At 48.1% G+C, this 16,396-nt stretch overlaps 8 non-coding genes across 8 annotated transcripts; all 8 read right to left on the bottom strand.

Annotated features, from left to right (window-relative positions):
* Window positions 1–398: 398 nt before the first annotated feature.
* LOC115070479 lies at window positions 399–465 on the bottom strand. Its single transcript, XR_003849636.1, has one exon. It is a non-coding gene; the product is annotated as a small nucleolar RNA SNORD109A (small nucleolar RNA).
* Window positions 466–2,464: 1,999 nt separating this feature from the next.
* On the bottom strand, window positions 2,465–2,531 carry LOC115070478. The gene has a single exon (XR_003849635.1). It is a non-coding gene; the product is annotated as a small nucleolar RNA SNORD109A (small nucleolar RNA).
* Window positions 2,532–4,597: 2,066 nt separating this feature from the next.
* Window positions 4,598–4,661, bottom strand: LOC115070481. The gene has a single exon (XR_003849638.1). It is a non-coding gene; the product is annotated as a small nucleolar RNA SNORD109A (small nucleolar RNA).
* A 2,067-nt stretch (window positions 4,662–6,728) lies between these two features.
* LOC115070480 lies at window positions 6,729–6,795 on the bottom strand. The gene has a single exon (XR_003849637.1). It is a non-coding gene; the product is annotated as a small nucleolar RNA SNORD109A (small nucleolar RNA).
* Window positions 6,796–8,865: 2,070 nt separating this feature from the next.
* On the bottom strand, window positions 8,866–8,932 carry LOC115070482. Its single transcript, XR_003849639.1, has one exon. It is a non-coding gene; the product is annotated as a small nucleolar RNA SNORD109A (small nucleolar RNA).
* A 2,065-nt stretch (window positions 8,933–10,997) lies between these two features.
* Window positions 10,998–11,064, bottom strand: LOC115070483. Its single transcript, XR_003849640.1, has one exon. It is a non-coding gene; the product is annotated as a small nucleolar RNA SNORD109A (small nucleolar RNA).
* Window positions 11,065–13,129: 2,065 nt separating this feature from the next.
* LOC115070477 lies at window positions 13,130–13,196 on the bottom strand. Its single transcript, XR_003849634.1, has one exon. It is a non-coding gene; the product is annotated as a small nucleolar RNA SNORD109A (small nucleolar RNA).
* A 1,998-nt stretch (window positions 13,197–15,194) lies between these two features.
* On the bottom strand, window positions 15,195–15,261 carry LOC115070476. Its single transcript, XR_003849633.1, has one exon. It is a non-coding gene; the product is annotated as a small nucleolar RNA SNORD109A (small nucleolar RNA).
* Between the last annotated feature and the right edge of the window lie 1,135 nt (window positions 15,262–16,396).

Below are 16,396 nucleotides of genomic sequence, written 5' to 3'. Positions count from 1 at the left end.
ACAAAGACATGAATGAAGCAACACCCCTACACTGAATGTAAGTTCCCACTGTAATACTGGAATTTGGATCCCCTCCTATAGGAAGGGCTTCCTCTTCTGGCAGGAAGAAAGAGACCTTAAGTACAATATCTTGTATGGGAACCTGTCCTTAGGAGCTCTTCCCAAGCTCCTCATTGCTGGCTCAAGAACACAAAGAACCTGTCCACATTTCCAGAGCTGAGTAACAAAGAAGACAAAGGAAGGCAAGCATTCTTGGTCCTTGAATACAGGATTGATGCTCATGCCTGTGGCCTTGTAAGAGGAAGCCGGACTAATGTGTGTACAAACAGCATGGCAGGAGATGCCAGGCAATGCCAACCTGTGAGAATATGAGTCGTCTCTACAAAGGCTGAACGCCTGGAACTTAGATTGCCATTTGTTATGAGTCCCTCAGCATCCTCAGGTAGTTGTTCTCATCATTGATCCAGAGAAGCACTCTGTCCACAAGAAAACATTTCCACAGCCAGGCTGTTTCTGGGAGACACTGTCTACTCGATTAGGGCAGAAGAACAGTAATGCACAGGAGACAGTGTAATTACACTGCCAGTGCAGAACTGCCGCACGCACAATGTGGAGATGCCTGACATGTGGTGGTGTAGAAATAGCAGAAGGACACGAGCCATCAAATGAGAATCTTGGGAAGAGAACACACTGTCAGCAGAGAAGAGGTCGTGTGGCACGAATATGGCGCTGGACGCTGTTGCGCAAACTTGGATTGAGAAGCTCTTACCCCTTCCCACCCATCCCTGGTAAGCTCGAGGTTCACCTTAGCTCCATTCTTACCCCAGAAGGGCCACAACACACGACTGAAAAACCCGAGTATTCATGAAGGAAGTCAAAACTCCACCTGAGAGAACAGATGCATGACTATGCCGGTATAGGATGATTGGGGCGTGCATATCACACTTGGGAGTCATGATTTCAGGTTTCACACGAATTTCTGACTTTTCAGTGCGTAAGATAATACCGAGAAATGCAATCTGTTCAGGGGGCTTCACTGGTCCTCCCATGCTCCCAGCTTCACTGGGGTAGAACCTAGTGACCTTGGAGTACTCAGCATGGGAATTCCGAGACAGAACGTGGGACTCGGAGGCATATCTGAAAGGACGTCACTCTCCCTCCAAAACTGGGTAGAAGAGGTCCAGGCGAAGCCTAGAAGACAATCTAAATTGAGGACCCCACCAGCCCTGCTGCCTGTACCACTTCCTTTCTGTGAACCCGTGAAGTCTGCTCCTGGACCTGGAATACTCCAAGGCAAAGTTCAATTCCTATTCCTTTTTCCTGGAAAAAGGATGTACCCGCAGTCATTGCTTTGATGACATGTACACTGATGCTGCCCAGGGACCTGCCCAGAACACCTAGAATGTCCGGTGCTAACAGCCTCTACCAGAGCATCCAGTTCCTCTCCCTGACACAGAATTCAGGGCTGGGTAGATTGTCCCTTCAAATGATCGACTGCGGTCAATTCCCGAAGGGAAGTTTCCAAAAAGCAGGAGACCGAAATGGGGGAAGACAAGATAAATGACCAAAGTGTCCCGTAGAGAAGCAACCAAGAGCCCTGGAAGCTTAAAGCCTCCTGACAGGCCCTTTCATAAACAATACCAAGATGTTCTGACCTGACAAAAGCCAGAATACAGAAAGAATATTAAAAGGATATAGGAGCTGCTTACCTTCTCTTTCCAGGCATTTCACGAGTTTCTTGCTTCTTTCCTGCAGCCACAAAGACAGAGAAGACCTCAGCTGTAGGTCAAAGAGGGCATCTTTTCTCAACGGCGGGGATGCTCACAAATTCCCCATGGCCCCGGGGTCATTGATTCCAAATGGAATAAGTAGATGGGCGAGGGCTGGACTGTGAGAGTCATGAATCCCCACTCATTAAACCCATCTGTAAAGCTTCGCTGGGGATGCTGAGCCTCCTGGTGTGCTTACGTCCATCTGGCCCAACCAACAGCAAGTCATACTGCACAGGTTTTCCTGATACCACATTCCTCACAAAATCGTCTTTCTGCAAGACAGAGTCGGAGAAACAAAGACATGAATGAAGTAACAACCCTACCCTGAATCTAAGTTCCCCCTGTACGACTGGCATTTGGATCCCCTCCTATAAGAAGGGCTTCCTCGTCTGGCAGGAAGAAAGAGAACTTAAGTACAATCTCTTGTATGGGAACCTGTCCTTACGAGCTCTTCCCAAGCTCCTCAATGCTGTCTCAAGAACATCCAGATCCTCTCCACATTTCCAGAGCTGAGTGGCAAAGGAGAGAAAGGAAGGCCAGCATTCTCGGTCCGTGAACATAGAATTGATGCCAAGTCCTTGTGGCCCTGTAAGCGGAAGCCTGAACAATGTGTATACAAACTGCCCAGCAGGAGAACCCGGGCAATGCCAGGCTATGAGAATCTTAGTCATCTCCACAGAGGCTACACATCTGGACCTCAGATTGCCATTTGTTATGAGACACTCAGCATCCTCAGGTAGTTGTTCTCATCATAGATCCAGAGAAGCACTCTCTGCACAAGTAAGCCATTCCAAAGCCAAGCTGTTTCTGGGAGACCCTGTCTACTCGATTTGGGCAGAAAACAGAAATGCACAGGAGACAATGTAATTACACTGCCAGTGCAGAAGTGCCACACGCGCAATGTGGAGAAGCCTGATATGTGTTGGTCTAGAAACAGCAGAATGACAGGAGCCATCAAATGAGAATATTTTGAAGAGAACACCCTGTCAGCAGAGAAGAGGTTGTGTGGCATGAATATGGCCTTTGATTCTGTCGCACAAACTGGGACTGAGAAGCTCTTACCCCTTCCCACCCATCCCTGGTAAGCTCTAGGTTCTCCTTAGCTCCACCCTCACCCCAGAAGGGCCGCAACACATGCCTGCAACACACGAGTATTCATGAAGTAGGTTTAAACTCCACCTGAGAGAACACTTGTATGACTATGCTGGTATAGTATGATTGGGGTGTGCATATCACACTTGGGAGTCATGATTTCAGGTTTCACATGAATTTCTGACTTTTCAGTGTGTATGATAATATCGAGAAATGCTATCTGTTCAGGGGGCTTCACTGGTCCTCCCTCTCATCCCATGATGGACACCTGGGCCAAAGCCATTTCCTGGGTACAGGGAAGCCTGCAAAGCTCTCCCCGTGGAGGCAAGCTTCACTGGGGCAGAACCTTGGAGCACTCAACATGGGAATGCCAGGACAGAACGTGGGACTTGGAGACATATCTGAAAGGACGTCACTCCACTCTGCTCCCAAAAGTGGGTAGAAGAGGTCCTGGCAATGCCTAGGAGGCAGTCTACATTGAGGACCCTGCCAGCTCTGCTGCCTGTATCACTTCCTTTCTGTGCACCCGTGAACTCTGCTCCTGGACCTGGAGTGCTCCCAGGTGAATTTCAATTCCTATTCCCTATTCCTGGAGAGAGGAAGTCCCCGCAACCCTTGATTTGATGCCATGTACCCTCACGGTGCCCAGGGACCTGCTCAGAAAACCTAGAATGTCAGGCACTGACTACCTCCATCACAGCAAAGAGCTCCTCTCATTGACACAGAATTCACGGCTGGTTAGATCATCCCTTGAAATGATAGACTGATGTGACTTCCCGAAGGGTAGTTTCCATAAAGCAGGAGATCAAAATGGGGGAAGAAAGAATAAATAACCAATGTGTCCCAGAGTGAACCACCCAAGATCCCAGGATGCTTAAAGCCACCTGAGAGGCCCTCTCATAAACAAAAACTCAGAGGTTCATACCTGACAAAACCCAGAATGCCAAAAGTATATCAAAAGTTTGAAGGAGCCGCTTACCTTTTCTTTCCAGGCTCTTGACGAGTCTCCTACTTCTTTCATGCAGGCACAAAGACAGAGAAGACCTCAGCTGTAAGTCAAACCAGGCATCATTTCTCAAAGGCGGTGATGCTCATAAATTCCCCCGGCATTGGGATCATTGATTCCAAATTGAATAAGTAGATAGGCATGGTTTGGATTGTGAAAGTCATGACTCCCCACTCAAGCAACCCATCTGGAAATCTTCCCTAGGCTTCCTGAGTCTCCCGCCGTGCTTACCTCCATCTGGCCCAGCCCACAGCAGGACATACTGGACAGGTTTTCCTGACACCACATTCCTTACAAAATCGTCTTTCCACAAGACAGAGGGAGAGAAACAAAGACATGAATGAGGCAACAACCCTACCCTGAATCCAAGTTCCCCCTGTACAACTGGAATTTGGATCCCCTCCTACAGGAAGGGCTTCCTCGTCTGGCAAGAAGAAAGAAAACTTAAGTACAATCTCTTATATGGGAACCTGTCCTTACGAGCTCATCCCAAGCTCCTCACTGCTGGCTCAAGAAGAACCAGAGCATCTCCACATTTCCAGAGCTGAGTGGCAAAGGAGAGAAAGGAAGGCAAACATTATCGGTCCGTGAACAAAGGATAGATGCCGAGACCTCGCAGTCATGTAAGCGGAAGCCTGAACAATTTGTGTACAAACTGCCCGGCAGGAGACCTCAGGAAATGCCAGGCTGTGAGAATCTTTGTCTTCTCCACAGAAGCTACACGTCTGGACCTCAGATTGCCATTTGTTATGAGTCCCTCAGCGTCCTCAGGAAGTTCTCATCATCGACCCAGAGAAGCCCTCTTTCCACAAGTAGGAATTTCCACAGCCAGGCTGTTTCTGGGAGAACCTGCCTAGTGGATTAGTGCAGAAGAACAGTAATGCACAGGAGACAGTATCCTTACACTGCCAATCCAGAACTGCCGCACCTCAATGTGGAGAAGCCTGACATGTGTTGGTCTAGAAAGAGCAGAATGACACAAGCTGTCAGATGAGAACTTTGGGAAGAGAATACCCTGTCAGTAGAGAAGCGGTTGAGTGGAACGAATATGGCTCTGGACACTGTCAGGCAAACATGGGCTGAGAAGATCTTACCCCTTCCAACCCATCCCTGGTAAACTCGAGGTTTGCGGTAGCTCCTTCTTGAACAGAGAAAGGCTGCCACACATGACTGCATCACATGAGTATTCATGAAGGAGTTCAAAACTCCACCTGAGAGAATACGTGCATGACTAAGCCAGCATAGGATGTTTCGGGAGTCCATATCACACTTGAGGGGCATGATTTCAGGTTTCACGTGAATTTTGGACTTTTAAGTCCCCAAGATAATACGGAGAAATGCTCTGTGTTCGCGGCCTTCGTTTTTCGGCCCTCTCATCCAATGATGGCCACCTGGGCCAAAACCATTTCCTGGGGCCAGTGAAGCCTGCAAAGCTCTCCCTGTGGAGGCAAGCTTCACTGGGGCAGAACCTAATGACGTTGGAGTACTCAGCATGGGAATTCTGAGACAGAACGTGGGACTCGGAGACATATCTCAAAGGACATCACTCTCCCTCCCAAAGAGGGTAGAAGAGGCCCTGGTGAAGCCTACAAGACAATCTAAATTGAGGACTCCACCAGCGCTGCTGCCTGTACCACTTCCTTTCTGTGCACCCGTGAACTCTGCTCCTGGACCTGGAATACTCCAAGGCAAATTTCTATTCCTATTCCTTTTTCCTGTACAAAGGATGTACCTGCAGCCATTGCTTTGATGCCATGTACACTGACGCTGCCCAGGGACCTGCCTAGAAAACGGAGAATGTCAGGCGATTACTGCCTCTTTCAGAGCAACCAGTTCTTATCACTGACACAGAATTCAGGGCTGGGTAGATTGTCTCTTCAATTGATAGACAGAGGTCACTTCTCGAAGGGAAGTATCCGAAAAGTAGGAGACCAAAATGGGGGAAGACAAGATAAATGACCAACGTGTCCCGGAGAGAAGCACCCAAGAAACCTGGAAGCTTTAAGCCTCCTGACAGGCCCTCTCTTAAACTATCCCAAGATGTTGTGACCTGACAAAAGCCAGAATACAGAAAGTATATTAAAAGGGTATAGGAGCCGCTTACCTTTTCTTTCCAGGCAGCTCACTAGTCTCTTGCTTCTTTCCGGTAGCCACAAACACAGAGAAGACCTCAGCTGTAGGTCAAAGAGGGCATCTTTTCTCAACGGTGGGGATGCTCACAAAATCCCATGGCCCTGGGGTCATTGATTCCAAATGGAATCAGTAGATGGGCGAGGGCTGGACTGTGAGAGTCATGAATCCCCACTCATTGAACTCATCTGGAAAGCTTCACGGGGGATGCTGAGCCTCCTGGTGTGCTTACCTCCATCTGGCCAAACCCACAGCAAGTCATACTACACAGGTTTTCCTGATAAAACATTTCTCACAAAATCGTCTTTCCACAAGACAGAGTGGGAAAAAGAAAGACATGAATGAAGTAACAACCCTACCCTGAATCTAAGTTCCCCCTGTATGCCTGGAATTTGGATCCCCTCCTACAGGAAGGGCTTTCTCATGTGGCAGGAAGAAAGAGACCTTAAGTACAATCTCTTGTATGGGAACCTGTCCTCACGAGCTCTTCCCAAGCTCCTCAATGCTCTCTCAAGAACACCCAGAGCCTCTCCACATTTCCAGAGCTGAGTGGCAAAGGAGAGAAAGAAAGGCCAGCATTCTCGGTCCGTGAACATAGAATTGATGCCGAGGCCTCACAGCCCTGTAAGCAGAAGCCTGAACAATGTGTGTACAAACTGCCTGGCAGGAGAACCCAGGCAATGCCAGGCTGTGAGAATCTTAGTCGTCTCCACAAAGGCTACACGTCTGGACCTCAGATTGCCATTTGTTATGAGACACTCAGCGTCCTCAGGTAGTTGTTGTCATCATCAATCCAGAGTAGCCCTCTCTCCACAAGTAAGCCATTCCACAGCCAGGCTGTTTCTGGGAGACCCTGTCTACTCGATTCGGGCAGAAGAACAGAAATTCACAGGAGACAATATAATCACACTGCCAGTGCAGAGGTGCCACACGTGCAATATGGAGAAGCCTGATATGTGTTGGTCTAGAAACAGCAGAATGACAGGAGCCATCCAATGAAAATCTTGATAAGAGAACACCCTGTCAGCAGAAAAGAGGTCGTGTGGAATGAATCTGGCCCTTGACACTGTTGCGCAAACTTGGACTGAGAAGCAATTACCCCTTTCCACCCATCCCTGGTAAGCTCTAGGTTCTCCTTAGCTCCATTCTCACGCCTGAAGGGCCGCAATACATGACTGCAACACATGAGTATTCATGAAGTAGGTTAAAACTCCACCTGAGAGAACACTTGCATGACTCTGACGGTATAGGATGATTGAGGCATGCATATCACACTTGGGAGTCATGATTTCAGGTTTCACATGAATTTCTGACTTTTCAGTGCATAAGATAATACTGAGAAATGCTATCTGTTCAGGGGGATTCATTGGTCCTCCTTCTCATCCCATGATGTTCAACCGGGCCAAAACCATTACCTGGGGCCAGTGAAGCCTGCAAAGCTGTCCCTGTGGAGGTCAGCTTCACTGGCGCAGAACCTAGTGACCTTGGAGTACTCAGCATGGGAATTCTGAGACAGAACGTGGTACTCGGAGGTATATCTCAAAGGACGTCACTCTCCCTCCAAAAGTGGGTAGAAGTGGCCCTGGTGAAACCTAGAAGACAATTTAAATTGATTACCCCACAAGCCCTCCTGCCTGTACCACTTCCTTTCTGTGCACCCGTGAAATATGCTCCTGGACCTGGAGATTGCCAAAGCAACCTTCAATTCCTATTCCTTTTTCCTGGACAAGGGATGTACCTGCAGTCATTGCTTTGATGACATGTACACTGATGTTACCCAGGGACCTGACCAGAAAACCTAGAATGTCAGGTGCTAACTGCTTCTACCAGAGCATCCAGTTCATCTCACTGACACAGAATTCAGGGCTGGGTAGATTGTCCCTTCAAATGATCGACTGAGGTCACTTCCCGAAGGGAAGTTTCCAAAAAGCAGGAGACCGAAATGGGGGAAAGACAAGATAAATGACCAATGTGTCCCGGAGAGAAGCAACCAAGTACCTGGAAGCTTAAAGTCTCCTGACAGGCCCTCTCATAAACAATACCAAGATGTTCTGACCTGACAAAAGCGAGAATACAGAAATAATATTAAAAAGATATAGGAGCCACTTACGTTCTCTTTACAGGCATTTCACGATTTTCTTGCTTCTTTCCTGCAGCCACAAAGACAGAGAAGACCTCAGCTGTAGGTCAAAGGGGGCATCATTTCTCAACGGTGGGGATGCTCACAAATTCCCCATGGCCCTGGGGTCATTGATTCCAAATGGAATCGGTAGATGGGCGAGGCCTTGACTGTGAGAGTCATGAATCCCCACCTACTGAACCCATCTGGAAAGCTTCACTGTGGATGCTGAGCCTCCTGGCATGCTTACCTCCATCTGCCCCAACCCACAGCAAGTCATAATACACAGGTTTTCCTGATACCACATTAGTCACAAAATCGTCTTTCCACAAGACAGAGTGGGAGAAACAAAGACATGAATGAAGTAAAAACCCTACCATGAATCTAAGTGCCCCCTGTATGACTGAAATTAGGATCCCCACCTATAGGAAGGGCTTCCTTGTCTGGCAGGAAGAAAGAGACCTTAAGTACAATCTCTTGTATGGGAACCTGTCCTTACGAGCTCTTCCCAAGCTCCTCAATGCTGTATCAAGAACATCCAGATCCTCTCCATATTTCCAGAGCTGAGTGGCAAAGGAGAGAAAGGAAGGCCAGCATTCTCGGTCCGTGAATATAGGATTGATGCCAAAGCCTCATGGCCCTGTAAGTGGAAGCCTGATCAATGTGTATACAAACTGCCCAGCAGGAGAACCCAGGCAATGCCAGGCTGTGAGAATCTTAGTTGTCTCCACAGAGGCTACACGTCTGGACCTCAGATTGTCATTTGTTATGAGACCCTCAGCGTCCTCAGGTAGTCGTTTTCATCGTCGATCCAGAGAAGCACTCTTTCCACAAGTAAGCCATTCCACAGCCAGGCTCTTTCTGGGAGACCCTGTCTACTCTATTCGGGAAGAAGAATTGAAATGCACAGGAGACAATGTAATTACACTGCCTTTGCAGAAGTGCCCCATGCGCAATATGGAGAAGCCTGACATGTGTTTGTTTAGAAATAGCAGAAGGACACGAGCCATCAGATGAGAACTTTGGGAAGAGAATACGCTTTCAGTAGAGAAGCAGTTGAGAGGCACAAATATGGCTCTGGACACTGTCGGGCAAACATGGGCTGAGAAGATCTTACACCTTCACACCCGTACCTGGTAAGCTCGAGGCTTGCAGTAGCTCCTTCCTGAACAGAGAAAGGCTGCCACACATGACTGCATCACACGAGTATTGATGAAGGAGTTCAAAACTACACCTGAGACAATACGTGCATGGCTAAGCTGTCATAGGATGTTTCGGGTATGCATATCACACTTGGGGTGCATGATTTCAGTTTTCAAGAGAATTTTGGACATTTAAGTCCCTAAGAAAATACCGAGAAATGATCCGTGTTCGCGGCCTTTGTTTTTCGGCACTCTCATGCAATTGAGGCCACCTGGGCCAAAACTATTTCCTCGTGTAAGTGAAGCTTGCAAGGCTCTCCATGTGGAGGCAAGCTTCACTGGGGCAGAACATTATGACCTTGGAGTACTCAGCATAGGAATTCCGAGACAGAACGTTGGACTCGGAGACATATCTCAAAGGATGTCACTCTCCCTCCCAAAGTGGGTAGAAGAGGTCCTGGCGAAGCCTAGAAGACAATCTAAATTGAGGACTCCACCAGCCCTCCTGCCTGTACCACTTCCTGTCTGTGTACCCATGAACTCTGCTCTCGGATCTGGAATACTCCAACGCAAATTTCAATTCCTATTCCTTTTTCCTGGACAAAGGATCTACCTGCAGCCATTTCTTTGATGCCATGTACACTGATGCTGCCCTGGGACCTGCCAGAACATCTAGAATGTCAGGTGCTAACTTCCTCTTTCAGAGCAACCAGTTACTCTCACTGACACAGAATTCAGGGCTGGGTATATTGCCCCTTCAATTGATAGACAGAGGTAACTTCTTGAAGGGAAGTTTCCAAAAAGTAGGAGATCAAATGGGGGAAGACAGAAAAATGACCAACGTGTCCCGGGGAGAAGCAACCAAGAAACCTGGAAGCTTAAAGCCTCCTGACAGGCCCTCTCATAAACTACCCCAAAATGTTCTGACGTGATAAAAGCCAGAATTCAGAAAGTATACTAGAAGGGTATAAGAGCCGCTTACCTTTTCTTTCCAGGCATTTCACGAGTCTCTTCCTTCTTTCCTGCAGTCACAAAGACAGAGAAGACCTCAGCTGTAGGTCAAAGAGGGCATCTTTTCTCAACAGCGGGGATGCTAACAAATTTCCCATGGCCCCGGGATCATTGATTCCAAATGGAATCCGTGATGGGTGAGGGCTGGACTGAGAGAGTCATGAATCAACACTCATTGAACCCATCGGGAAAGCTTCACAGGGGATGCTGAACCTCCTGCCATGCTTACCTCCACCTGGCCCAACCCTCAGCTAGTCATACTACACAGGTTTTCCTGATCCAACATTCCTCACAAAATCGTCTTTCCACAAGACAGAGTCGGAGAAACAAAGACATGAATGAAGTAACAACCCTACCCTGAATCTAAGTTCACCTTGTATGACTGGAATTTGCATCCCCTCTTAAAGAAAGGGCTTCCTTGTCTGGCAGGAAGAAAGAGACCTTAAGTAAAATCTCTTGTATGGGAACCTGTCTTTATGAGCTCTTCCCAAGCTCCTCAACACAGTCTCAAGAACACCCAGAGCCTCTCCACATTTCCAAAGCTGAGTGGCAAAGGAGAGAAAGGAAAGACAGTATTCTCGGTCCGTGAACATAACATCGATACCGAGTCCTTGCAGTCCTGTAAACAGAAGCCTGTACAATGTGTGTACAAACTGCCGGGCCGAATAACCCAGGCAATGCCAGGCTGTGAAAATCGTAGTCGTCTCCATAGAGGCTACAGGTCTAGACCACAGATTGCCATTTGTTATGAGACCCTCAGCGTCCTCAGGGAGTTGTTCTCATCATCGATCCAGAGAAGCACTCTTTTTACAAGTAAGCCATTTCACAGCCAGGCTCTTTCTGGGAGACCCTGTATACTCGATTCGGGCAGAAGAAGAGAAATGCACAGGAGACAATGTAATTACACTGCCAGTGCAGAAGTGCCACATGCGCAATGCGGAGAAGCCTGACATGTGTTGGTCTAGAAATAGCAGAAGGACATGAGCCGTCAGATGAAAATTTTGGAAAGAGAATACCCTTTCAGTAGAGAAGAATTTCAGTGGCACGAATATGGCTCTGGACACTGTCAGGCAAACATGGGCTGAGAAGCTCTTACCCCTTCAAACCCGTAACTGGTAAGCTCGAGGCTTGCAGTAGCTCCTTCCTGAGCAGAGAAAGGCTGCCACACATGACTGCATCACACGAGTATTCATGAAGGAGTTCAAAACTCCACCTGAGAGAATACGTGCATGGCTAAGCCGGCATAGGATTTTTTGGGCATGTATATCACACTTGGGGGGCATGATTTCAGGTTTCACGTGAATTTTGGACTTTTAAGTCCCTAAGATAATACCAGAAATGCTCTGTGTTCGCAGCCTTCGTTTTTCAGCCCTCTCATGCAATGATGGCGACCTGGGCCAAAACCATTTCCTCGGGCCAGTGAAGCCTGCAAAGCTCTCCCTGTGAAGGCAAGCTTCACCGGGGCAGAACCTAATGACCTTGGAGTACTCAGCACGGGATTTCTGAGACAGAACGTTGGACTCGGAGACATATCTCAAAGGACGTCAGTCTCTCTCCCAAAGTGGGTAGAAGAGGTCCTGGCGAAGCCTAGAAGACAATCAAAATTGTGGACTTCACCAGCCTTCCTGCCTGTACCACTTCCTTTCTGTGCACCCATGAACTCTGCTCCTGGACCTGGAATACTCCAAGGCAAAGTTCAATTCCTATTCCTTTTTCCTGGACAAAGGATGTACCTGCAGTCATTGCTTTGATGCCATGTACACTGATGTTGCCCAGGGAACTGCCGAGAAAACCTAGAATGTCAGGTGCTAGCTGCCTCTACCAGAGCATCCAGTTCCTCTTCCTGACACAGAACTCAGGGCTGGGTAGATTGTCCCTTCAAATGATTGACTGAGGTCAATTCCCAAAAGGAAGTTTCCAAAAAGCAGGAGACCGAAATGGGGGAAGACAAGATAAATGACTAATGAATCCTGGAGAGAAGCAACCAAGAACCCTTGAAGCTGAAAGCTTCCTGACAGGCCCTGTCATAAACAATACGAAGATGTTCTTACCTGACAAAAGCCAGAAAACAGAAAGAATATTAAAAAGATATAGGAGCCTCTTACCTTTTCTTTCCAGGCATTTCACGAGTTTCTTGCTTCTTTCCTGCAGGCACAAAGATAGAGAAGACCTCAGCTGCAGGTCAAAGAGGGCATCTTTTCTCAACGGTGGGGGTGCTCACAAATTCCCCATGGCCCTGGGGTCATTGATTCCAAATGGAATCGGTAGACGGGAGAGGACTGGACTGTGAGAGTCATGAATCCCCACTCATTGAACCCATTTGGAAAGCTTGCTGGGGATGCTGAGCCTCCTGGCGTGCTTACATCCATCTGGTCCAACCCACAGCAAGTCATACTACACAGGTTTTCCTGATACCACATTACTCACAAAATAGTATTTCCACAAGACAGGGTCGGAGAAACAAAGACATGAATGAAGTAACAACCCTACCCTGAATCTAAGTTTCCACTGTATGACTGGAATTTGGATCCCTCCTATAGGAAGGGCTTCCTCATCTGGCAGGAAGAAAGAGACCTTAAATACAATCTCTTGTATGGGAACCTGTCCTCACGAGCTCTTTCCAAGCTCCTCAATGCTACCTCAAGAACACCCAGAGCCTCTCCACATTTCCAGAGCTGAGTGGCAAAGGAGAGAAAGGAAGGCCAGCATTCTCGGTCCATGAACATAGGATTGATGCCAATGGCTCACGGCCCTGTAAGCGGAAGCATGAACAATGTGTGTACAAACTGCCAGAAGGAGAACCCAGGCAATGCCAGGCTGTGAGAATCTTAGTCGTCTCCACAGAGGCTACATGTCTGGACCTCAGATTGCCATTTGTTATGAGACCCTCAGCGTCCTCAGGTAGTTGTTCTCATCATCGATCCAGAGAAGCACTCTCTGCACAAGTAAGCCATTTCACAGCCAGGCTGTTTCTGGGAGACCCTGTCTACTCGATTCGGGCAGAAGAACAGAAATGCACAGGAGACAATGTAATTACACTGCCAGTGCAGAATTGCCACACACGCAAAGTGGAGAAGCCTGATATATGTTGGTCTAGAGACAGCAGAATGACAGGAGCCATCCGATGAGAATCTTGGGAAGAGAACACCCTGTCAGCAGAATAGAGGTCGTGTGGCAGGAATATGGCCCTTGACGCTGTCGCGCAAACTTGGACTGAGAAGCTCTTACACATTCCCACCTATCCCTGGTAAGCTCTAGATTTTCCTTAGCTCCATCCTCACCCCTGAAGGGCCGCAATACATGACTTCAACACACGAGTATTCATGAAGTACGTTAAAACTCCTCCTGAGCGAACACTTGCATGACTATGCCGGTATAGGATGATTGGGGCGTGCATATCACACTTGGGAGACATGATCTCAGTTTTCACACGAATTTCAGACTTTTCAGTGCGTAAGATAATACCGAGAAATGCTATCTGTTCAGGGGGCTTCACTGGTCCTCCCATGCTCTCAGCTTCACTGGGGCAGAACCTAGTGACCTTGAAGTACTCAGCATGGGAATTCGGAGACAGAACGTCGGACTCAGAGGCATATCTCAATGGACGTCTCTCTCGCTCCAAAAGTGGGTGGAAGATGTCCTGTTGAAACCTAGAAAACAATCTAAATTGATGACCGCAGCAGCCCTGCTGCCTGTACAACTTCTCTTCTCTGCACCCGTGAAGGCTGCTCCAGGACCTGTAATATTCCAAGGAAAAGTTCAATTCCTATTTCTTTTTCCAGGACAAAGGATGTACCTGCAGTCATTGCTTTGATGCCGTGTACACTGATGCTGCACAGGGAACTGCTGAGAAAACCTAGAATGTCAGGTGCTAACTGCCTCTACCAGACCATCCAGTTCCTCTCCCTGACACAGAATTCAGGGCTGAGTAGATTGTCCCTTCAAATGATCGACTGAGGTCACTTCCCGAAGGGAAGTTTCCAAGAAGCAGGAGACCGAAATGGGGGAAGACAAGATAACTGACTAATGTGTCCCGGAGAGAAGCAACCAAGAGCCCTGGAAGCTTAAAGCCTCCTGAAAGGCCCTCTCATAAACAATACCAAGTTGTTCTGACCTGAGAAAAGCCAGAATACAGAAAGAATATTAAAAAAATATAGGAGCCGCTTACCTTTTCCTTCCAGGCATTTCACGAGTTTCTCCTTTCTTTCCTGCAGCCACAAAGACAGAGAAGGCCTCAGCTGTAGGTCAAAGAGGGCATCTTTTCTGAACAGTGGGGATGCTCACAATTTCCCCATGGCCCCGCGGTCATTGATTCCAAATGGAATCGGTAGATTGGCGAGGGCTGGACTGTGAGAGGCATTACTCCCCACTCATTTATCCCATCTGGAAAGCTTTGCTGGGGATGCTGAGCCTCCTGGGGTGCTTACCTCCTTCCGGCCCAACCCTCAGATAGTCATACTACAGAGGTTTTCCTTATACAACATTCCTCACAAAATCGTCTTTCCACAAGACAGAGTGGGAGAAACAAAGACATGAATGAAGAAACAACCCTACCCTGAATATAAGTTCCCCTTGTACGACTGGAATTTGCATCCCCTCCTAAAGTAAGGGCTTCCTTGTCTGGCAGGAAGAAAGAGACCTTAAGTACAATCTCTTGTATGGGAACCTGTCCTCACGAGCTCTTTCCAAGCTCCTCAATGCTGTCTCAAGAACACCCAGAGCCTCTCCACATTTCCAGAGCTGAGTGGCAAAGGAGAGAAAGGAAGGCCAGCATTCTCGGTCCGTGAACTTAGGATTGATGCCAATGGCTCACGGCCCTGTAAGCGGAAGCCTGAACAATGTGTGTACAAACTGCCAGCAGGAGAACCCCGGCAATGCCAGGCTGTGAGAATCTTAGTCGTCTCCACAGAGGCTACACGTCTGGACCTCAGATTGCCATTTGTTATGAGACCCTCAGCGTCCTCAGGTAGTTGTTCTCATCATCGATCCAGAGAAGCACTCTCTGCACAAGTAAGCCATTTCACAGCCAGGCTGTTTCTGGGAGACCCTGTCTACTCGATTCGGGCAGAAGAACAGAAATGCACAGGAGACAATGTAATTACACTGCCAGTGCAGAATTGCCACACACGCAATGTGGAGAAGCCTGATATGTGTTGGTCTAGAAACAGCAGAATGACAGGAGCCATCCAATGAGAATCTTAGGAAGAGAACACCCTGTCAGCAGAATAGAAGTCGTGTGGCATGAACATGGCCCTTGACGCTGTCGCGCAAACTTGGACTGAGAAGCTCTTACCACTTCCCACCTATCCCGGGTAAGCTCTAGATTCTACTTAACTACATCCTCACCCCTGAAGGGCCGCAACACATGACTTCAACACACGAGTATTCTTGAAGTACGTTAAAACTCCACCTGAGCGAACACTTGCATGACTATGCCGGTATAGGATGATTGGGGCGTGCATATCACACTTGGGAGTCATGATTTCAGGTTTCACACGAATTTCAGACTTTTCAGTGCGTAAGATAATACTGAGAAATGCTATCTGTTCAGGGGGCTTCACTGGTCCTCCCATGCTCTCAGCTTCACTGGGGCAGAACCTAGTGACCTTGAAGTACTCAGCATGGGAATTCGGAGACAGAACGTGGGACTCAGAGGCATATATCAAAGGGCATCACTCTCCCTCCAAAAGTGGGTAGAAGAGGTTCTGGTGAAACCTAGAAGGCAATCTAAATTGATGACACCACCAGCAATGCTGCCTGTACAACTTCTTTTCTCTGCACCCGTGAACGCTGCTCCAGGACCTGTAATACTCCAAGGAAAAGTTCAAATCCTATTCCTTTTTCCAGGACAAAGGATGTACCTGCAGTCATTGCTTTGATCCCATGTACACTGATGCTGCACAGGGAACAGCCGAGAAACCCTAGAATGTCAGGTGCTAACTGCCTCTACCAGAGCATCCAGTTCCTCTCCCTGACACAGAATTCAGGGCTGGGTAGATAGTCCCTTCAAATGATCGACTGAGGTCACTTCCCTAAGTGAAGTTTCCAAAAAGCAGGAGACCGAAATGGGGGTAGACAAGATAACTGACTAATGTGTCCTGGAGAGAAGCAACCAAGAGCCCTG

Source organism: Nannospalax galili, unplaced genomic scaffold (genome assembly GCF_000622305.1).
Source record: "Nannospalax galili isolate Female #2095 unplaced genomic scaffold, S.galili_v1.0 scaffold135, whole genome shotgun sequence".
Lineage (NCBI taxonomy): Eukaryota > Metazoa > Chordata > Mammalia > Rodentia > Spalacidae > Nannospalax > Nannospalax galili.
The sequence above is the reverse complement of the archived record's forward strand: the minus strand, read 5'-3'. Positions and strand labels throughout refer to the sequence as shown.